The sequence below is a fragment of the Hordeum vulgare genome, chromosome 2H (genome assembly GCF_904849725.1).
Source record: "Hordeum vulgare subsp. vulgare chromosome 2H, MorexV3_pseudomolecules_assembly, whole genome shotgun sequence".
Classification (NCBI taxonomy): domain Eukaryota; kingdom Viridiplantae; phylum Streptophyta; class Magnoliopsida; order Poales; family Poaceae; genus Hordeum; species Hordeum vulgare.
Genome location: NC_058519.1, coordinates 235,000,215 through 235,008,741, shown reverse-complemented (window position 1 = coordinate 235,008,741; position 8,527 = coordinate 235,000,215).

Genomic DNA, 8,527 nt, shown 5'->3' with positions numbered 1-8,527 from the left:
GATATTCTTCAAGAATAGTGCAAGCCATCTAAACAAGAGTCGTGTTCTTGCGCTCCACGACGCCATCCTGCTAAGGAGTATATGGGGCAGACAACTCATGAGTAATACCAAGTTCATCAAGATAATCAACAAGACCAGTGTTTTTGAATTATGTCCCATTGTCACTCCTGATGTGCTTGATCTTGACACTGAAGTTTGTTGAGGCCCTTGAGGAAAACCATTTTAAGACTTCCTACTTTTCATTTTTGCCGTCCGCATCGGGCTGGCCCGGATGTCTACCACGACCGCCTCCGTGGTGATTCTATTAAGCTTGATTGTGAAACTCCTGCATGATGAAGTAGTTCTCCCACGAGTGGTTGGCCGGCTTGTGTGCGAAACTATGTTAGGGACAAGGACCTTTAAGTGTGTCCTCATAGTTATGAGGCTTGTTCCCATTGTAAGACCTGTCGGAGTTCTTGTTCTGTCACTGATCCTCGAAGCAAGTGTTGGTTTTAGCAACAAAGTCTGATCCTCCCTCCGGATGCTTCGGCTTACCACTATTGCATGGACTACCATGATTTCCGTTATGCCCTCAGGTGTTCTGCTAGTGAACCTTACCGCCATCATCTTTCTTGGCTTTGCCACACTTGTCATCGTCCGAATTAGGATCTTTGGTGTTGTCCGACTCAGCATACCTAGTAAGGACATCCGTGAGGTCTCCCATGTCTTGAGCCTTTCGCTTGAGGTGTCCCAGCTTCTTAACAAGCGGCTTGAAGTGATAGTTCTTATCCAAATTAAGAAAGCCTGGGCTTCTATTATACTGTCATAGGAGTGGATAATCTCCATGACCGAGCAAGTCCAGTGATGGGCAGACTCATCTGTATGTTGGATACAATGTTGTAGATCAACAATCGTCATTGGGCGTTTACATGTTCCTTGAATGTTTTTTATGAAGCGATCCTTCAATTCTGCCCAAGTGCAGATTGAATTGGGAGGTACGTTTTTCAACCATGTGTGAGTCGGCCCCTCCAACATCACGGTCACGTACGCAGACTGCATCACTCACATCCACCATGTCCATGGCTAGCTCATAGCTCTCTATCCTTACAGTCCTCTTGAGGTCAACCATATAATTGGGAACCTTGTGAAAGCCTTTGAAATCCTTGGGCATACGCTCATTGCATAGAGCCGGGGTGAGACATGGCATTCTGATATTTCTAGAGCTTAGACCTGCCCCGGAAGAAACTAGTTGGGGTGTTGAGGGAGGCAAATCACCCGCCGCTTCTGCCTCTCACATGGTCAGAGCCGCATCGACGATTTCATATGCGTCTGATACTACTGGCTGAGGTGGGCAATTCTGAACTTGTTGCATGTGTTCACTTCCAAATACTGTGGGGGATTCCACTTGTTGACTTCAGGTGCAACTCTGATATAGGGTAGAGTGATCCCGATCAAGACTATAGGAGTAATGTGTGTGTTGGGTGACCGCAGTGTTTAACATATCGGTGGCGTTTCTGGCCTCAATTTCAATTGGGGTGTTTCCCGTTATAGGAAGTGCATCCACGTTGCGAGTTTCCGCCAACATATTGTCCACATGAATGAAAAAATGACCCACCTACATCTGGAAACGACAAGGTGTTGACTCAGTCGAGGAAGCGTGAGCCACATAATGAGGCTCAGCCGACCACAACTGCACTTTCCCACTTAAATAGGGTATAACCTTTGCGTCAGGCGTACTAGTCCTAGCCCTTGGCGTATCCTGAGGAGGTGTGCTGAACAGGCACGTTGTCTCATAATCAAGGGGCGTGCAAGTTCAATATCTCTTCTGATGAACAACCTGTGAAGCGTTTTGATGAGAACCAAGATTTCAGGATTCTACCTTCAGGCTTTCGACCTCGCCGTGGATGCGAGCATGCACCTCCGTCATGGGACTATTCTCAACATTGATATTGTCCTCAACCTTAACCATATGCTTGCGAAGCTTGGTCATCTCCATGTTATGTTCCGCTTGATTTTCCGCTGTTACAGGTGCTTCTAGAAGTTTCATCATGGCAAACATCAAGTCAGGCATAGCTTGAGCCGGTGTTTTGTCCGAGCTGACTGCACCTAGTCCCGACGCCGAACTGTCGTTCTCGCTTGTCGCTCCATCCGTCGTGGAGTCGAGCGCCATTGTTGTCCATGCCATGAAGACGGCGGTTAACAGAGGCGGCTCGAGGGACTCTTGAACTGTCTCGTAGTTTGAATAACCCCCAAGCCTACCGTTAAAGAGTGGGAGGATCGATTCTATGTCTTTAACTAAGGACTCGCCATCATAGTAGACGAAGGTATCCCCGCTAATCGCAGAGTTGTTCGCGAGGTCAACTCCTTGAGTGAAGTGGTGAAAACATGCTCCCGACCGGTTTGAGCCCATCCGGGTTGGGTGCACCAAGCCAGCTCGACGATGTGAGTGTGGATGTTTGACTTGGGAACTAACTCGCCAATTTTACCGATGAAGACGTGGATCTTGCCAATGGGGACCTGATACCCATACTCGATTGAGCCGACCTCTGGACTCCATCATGAATTGTTGATGTAGAGACTGTCGCGATGACTCTTGATCATCTGTGCGATAGCGTATCCTTGATCCCTGTGATAGTTCCCTCTAAGAATTCAACACCGTCGTGCGCTGGCACCATGGTGGACGCCAATTGTGGTGGTTTTTTCATGGCAAATGCCTAGCTATAGGACTAAGTCTAGGAGCCAATCCAACTAGGTGGTTACTTGGATGGGGTTGATCGAGAACGAGAGACGAGGGTTTACCCAGTTTTTGCCCCTCCGATGGAGGTAAAAGCCTATGTCCTGCTTGTGTGTATATTAATGATGAACTCAATTACAAGGGTGCCGAATCTCTAGCATAGCTCTCGATGGTGTGTTTTTTAACCTTTCTTCCTCAAGGGCTCTCCTTTATATATAGGTTGACGCCCTGAGGTCACAATAGAGTTCGGGTCGTACTACAACATGTGCCTTAGTCTATTTCCTACTCATCTTATCTCTCAAGTAAGGGGATTTCCTCATAGTTTCCTCCTTGAGCCAGCCCGTCACATACTCGTCCATGATCTTGCCTCCTCTTCAAGCTGCCTCATGGGCCTTGTACTGCACGACTAACCATGTCCCACATAATGACACTGATTATGAGCCGCCACTGAGTGACCAGGTCATAACCTGTCCGGGTCAAACCATGGGGTATATCCCTAACATCTACCTGACATGTAATTATTTCTTTTGGTGAGAGCCTCCTTGAGAGAGCTGACCATATCAAGCCCCCAGACCATGAAAGGCCAAGTGATTGGAATCATGTGGGGTGATGTTGTTGTCATATGACTCCTGTTTGCAAAGACCTCATAGCCCTGGGAGGGATCAACTAAAGTTTTACCATCATCCTTGGCGATAGGCCAATAGAATCATGCTCGAAAAGCTTTGCTTTCTATGGAACGGGTTGTTGCATGATGTCCTGGCATGCCAGAGTGTACCTCGGCTAGGAACTTGCATCCGTCCTCCTCGGATATACATCTTTGGAGGACACATGTAACGCTACGTTTATAGAGCTCACCTTCATGAAGCCAATATGCTTTAGACTGACGGACAATCCTTCACGCCTCGGTCTGGTCATAGGGTATCTCCTTATGAAGCAGATATTTGAGACAAGCCTCGGTCCATGGCGCGATTACTATGCTGATAGCATGGGTCGAGGTTATTTCTTCGGGGGTTGATCCTCGAGTCAACCTGTTGTCGTCGTCACCCGGTGGGCTAGTCCTTCTGGTGTCCTAGATGCCCACAATGTTCGCTCCACCATGCCAGTCTTGCAAGCGTGTGAGCGGCTTGATTGCTATCTCGAGGGATGTGATGGAATTCCAGCCCTTTGAAGCATGCTGAAATTGATAAGATAACATTGTGGTATGTAGTCATCTTCGAATCCTTTGCATCGAATTCACCATTCACTTGCGAGATGGCGAGGTTAGGGTCGCCTCGGACATCGAGGTGTTGGATGTCCATTGATGCTGCTATTCATAGCCCATGCAACAAAGCGTCGTACTCGTCTACATTGTTGGAGTCGGGATACATGATTTGCAGGAAAAATCATATATTATTGCCGATGGGCGAGGTCAGGACGTCCCTAGCTCCTAGTCATGTTAGCATTTTGCAGCCATCAAAACACATAGTCCAGTGGGAGTATGTGTTATACTCTCGAGGGAGTTCGTCTTCTGTCCATCTGGCTAAGAAAGCAGCCAATACGTGAGACGATTTCAAAGGGGATGAGCTCCATTGCCCATTTGGCGATACGCCCAGTTGTGTCTATGTTATTGATTATATCCCCTAAGGGGACTACAAATGCCACAGTGATGGATCACTCTTGAAAGTAGTGTCCTAGCTTCTGAGATGCCATAAAGACTGTGTAAGCAATATTCTTGTAATGGGGTACCTTGTCTTACATGGGGTAAACACCTCACACACGTAGTACGCCGGCTTTTGCACCTGGAACTTGTGTACTTCATCGTCGAGCTCGACTACTAGCACCACACTAACCACCTGATCTGTTGCCGATATGTATAGCAACATTGGTTCCCCGAGTCCAGGTGCTGTGAGGATAGGGTTGGTGGCAAGTAGTTTTTCGATATCTTCAAGGGCTTCACATGCCTCGTTAATCCATTTGAAGTTATTTGTTTGCTTTAAAAGTTTGTATAATGGCAGGGCCTTTTCTCCTAGCCGAGATATCAACTGGCTGAGTGCGGCTACACAGTCGGCCAATTTTCGGACGTGCTTAAGTTCAGTCGGTATTGCCAGTGCCAGCAATGCTCATATTTTTACCGGATTGTCCTTGATTCCTTGATGTGAAATGCTGAATCCAAGCAGTTTTCCTGTTGGCACCCCGAATATGCATTTCTCCAGGTTAAGCTTGATATGGTAAATCTGTAGACTCGCTAACATATCACCGAGGACCTTTACCAGCTGTCGAATGTATTTTGTGTTAACAACCACGTCATCTACATAACCTTCGGCCATTTTACTTATATGATCGTTCAAGCATATTTGGATCGTGCGCTGATATTTGGCGCCTGCGTTTTTTTAGCCCGGATGGCTTTGTGTTGTAGCAGAATGGCACATACAGGTTTATGAAGTTGGTTGCTTCTTGATCAGATTTCTTCATCTTTATTTGATGGTACCCGGAGTATTCATCTAGGAATAAGAGGGAATCATGTCATGCCATTGCATCGATAATATGGTATATGAACGGCACTGGGAAAGGGTCCTTGGGGCAATCTTTATTAACATCTTTAAAATCGACGCATAGCCGCCACAATTTTCTTTCAGAGGCACCATTACCAGGTTTGCTAGCCAGTCGGGGTGTTTGATATCTTGGATGAATATAGCTTCCAATAATTTGCCAGTTCCTCGCCCATGGCTTATCGCTTGGGCTTGGACAATTCGTCGTAGTGCTTGCTTAATGGGTTTAAACCCCTTTTATGAGGTTCAAGCTATGTTCAGCTAGGTTGGTTGGATTCGTGTCATATGTGAGGGAAGCCGGGCGAAGATGACCCAATTTACCCGAAGAAAATTTCTCAGCGGCTCGTCGATCTCTGAGTCAAGCTTCGTGCCGATGGACGCCACTTTATTTGGGGCAGTCAGGTGTACCTCAAATTTTACGATCTCGTTCGCTGCCTTGAATGAGGTTGATTTCGAATGTTTGTATAGGATTACGTCATGTGTGTCGACTGAGGCCCGAAGTTCTGTTAACTCTTTGGCTACAAAGGCCTCGACCGGAGATTCTAGCGCCAGGGAGACCGTCTTGTTTTCAGCCATAAGTGATAGGTCTGGATTACTGGTCATGGTGATTATTCCATTAGTGCCTTGCATCTTAAGCATCATGTAATCGTAGCGAGGTACGACGTGAGACTTTACAAATGCTTCCCGATCGAGGAGGGTGTGATAACCACTTCTGAAGGGTATGACATGGAATGTTAGTTCCTAGGAAGATAGTTCTGAGAGTGTCGAATACCACATCGAGGGTGACTGCACCCATGAAGCGTGCTTCCTTGCCGAGGATAATTCCTCGTAACATGGTGGAACTTCGTCTAATGCGAGTTGTATCCAGTTGGATATTCTCGAGCATGCCCTCATAGATGAGGTTTAGGCTGCTACCACCATCCATTAAAACTTTGTGTAGGTGGCATCCATCTATTATTGTGTCCAAAACCAAGGTGTCTGGGCATCGACTTAGGTCAGCCATCGGCAGATCGATTTGTTCGAAGGTGATCGACATGTCTAGCCATGTGGCCGATGTTTTTTCAGCTTTCGGTGCACCGGACACCTTTTCGTTGATTTCCATATCTACATGTTTGATAGATCATCATTACTTTGGCTTCATCCAAGTTATTGTTTGGGTGGCTTCTAGTGACATTACCCCTGAGGAGGGATTCACCATGCTTGGCTACTAACCTCACTACCCAGCAAGTGTGAAGGCCTCCGGTGCCCATCTTCTCCTATATGAAGGGTTTTGACCTAGAAAAAATCATACCAGAGTTTTCGGGATGCGACGCCGCCGTCTCGAGGCGGAACTTCGAAAGAACCAATCTTGATCTCCGGTGGAGCTATTCTGTCATGCAAACTTCCCTCCGGGAGGTTGAAATCGAAGTCATTGTCATCACCAATGATCCTCCCATTGAGAGGGGGTCAATCTCCATCAACATATTCATCAACACCATCTTCTCTCCAAACCCTAGTTCGTCTCTTGTATCCGATCTTTGTCTAAAAACCTCACATTGGTACCTGCGGGTTGCTAGTAGTGCTGATTACTCCTTGTAGTTGATGCTAGTTGGTTTATTTGGTGGAAGATCATATGTTCAGATGCTTAATGACTATTAATACTCCTCTGATTATGAATATGAATATGCTTTGTGAGTAGTTACGTTTGTTCCCGAGGACATGGGAAAAGTCTTCTTATAAGTAATCATGTGAATTTGGTATTCGTTCGATATTTTGATAAGTTATATGTTGTCTCTCCTCTAGTGGTGGCATGTGAACATTGACTACATGACACTTCACCATCATTTGGGCCTAGAGGAAAGCATTGGGAAGTAATAAGTAGATGATGGGTTGCTAGAGTGCCAGAAGCTTAAACCCTACTTTATGCGTTGCTTTGTAAGGGGCTGATTTGGATCCATATGTTTAATGCTATGGTTAGATTTATCTTAATTCCTATTTCGTAGTTGCGGATGCTTGCAAGGGAGGTTAATCATAAGTGGGAGGTTTTTCCAATTAAGGGAAGCACCCAAGCACTGGTCCACCCACATATCAAATTATCAAAGTAACGAACGCGAATCATATGAGCATGATGAAAACTAGCTTGACATAAATTCCCATGTGTCCTCGGGAGCGCTTTTCTTTATATAATAGTTTGTCCAGGCTTGTCCTTTGCTACAAAAACGATTGGGCCACCTTGATGCACCTTAGTTACAATTGTTACTTGTTACCCATTACAAATTACCTTATCACAAAACTATGTGTTATCGATAATTTCAGTGTTTGCAGAGAATACCTTACTGAAAACCGCTTGTCATTTCCTTCTGATCCTCGTTGAGTACGACACTCTTACTTATCGAAAGGACTATGATAGATTCCCTACACTTGTGGGTCATCAAGACTCTTTTCTAGCGCCGTTGCCGGGGAGTGAAGCGCCTTTGGTAAGTGGAACTTGGTAAGGAAAAAATTATATATTGTGCTGAAATTTACTGTCACTTGTCACTATGGAAAATAATCCTTTGAGGAGCTTGTTCGGGGTATCGTCACCCCGACCGGAAGCACAAATATAGGCTCCTCAACCTGCTGCACTCATACGTCCCAAACGTATCTATAATTTATGCTTGTTCCATGATCTTTTGGGTGACATTGTTATATGTTTTGCTACACTTTCATATCTTTTTACACATATTTGGACTAACCTACTAACTTAGTGCACCCACTGCCAGTTTCTGACTGTTGATGTCTTTTTTGTAGGGACTTTTACCCAAATTTACCGAGCCCCAAAAATCCCGAGAAAAATATATAAAAATCAGCATGACGGAAGCTTCGAGAGGCAACAAGGTGGGCCAGAGGGGAGCCAGGGGCTGCCCAAGCGGCCTCCCTGCGCGACCTAGCCCCTGGTCGTGCCCATAGGTCGCCTCGGTGGGGCCAACCTCCTCTGACGCCCTCCTTTGGCCTATATTTTCCCCTCCGGTTGAAAACCCTTCCATCATATCCAGAATCGCGAATTTCTCCATATTTCCGCCGCCGCAGAGCTTCCGAGATCGGGAGCGTCAGGACACCTCTTCCCGGCACCCTGCCGGAAGGAGGATTGACCTCCGGGAGCTTCTCCACCGCCATGGATGCTACCCGGACATGCCGTGAGTAGTCCTCCTTAGACCATGAGTCCATGACCAGTAGCTATGTGATGTATTCTCTCCAATCTTGTGCTTCAATGATTATCCCTTGTGAGCTTCCCTACATGATCAAGGCATCAATGCAATTTTCCTTC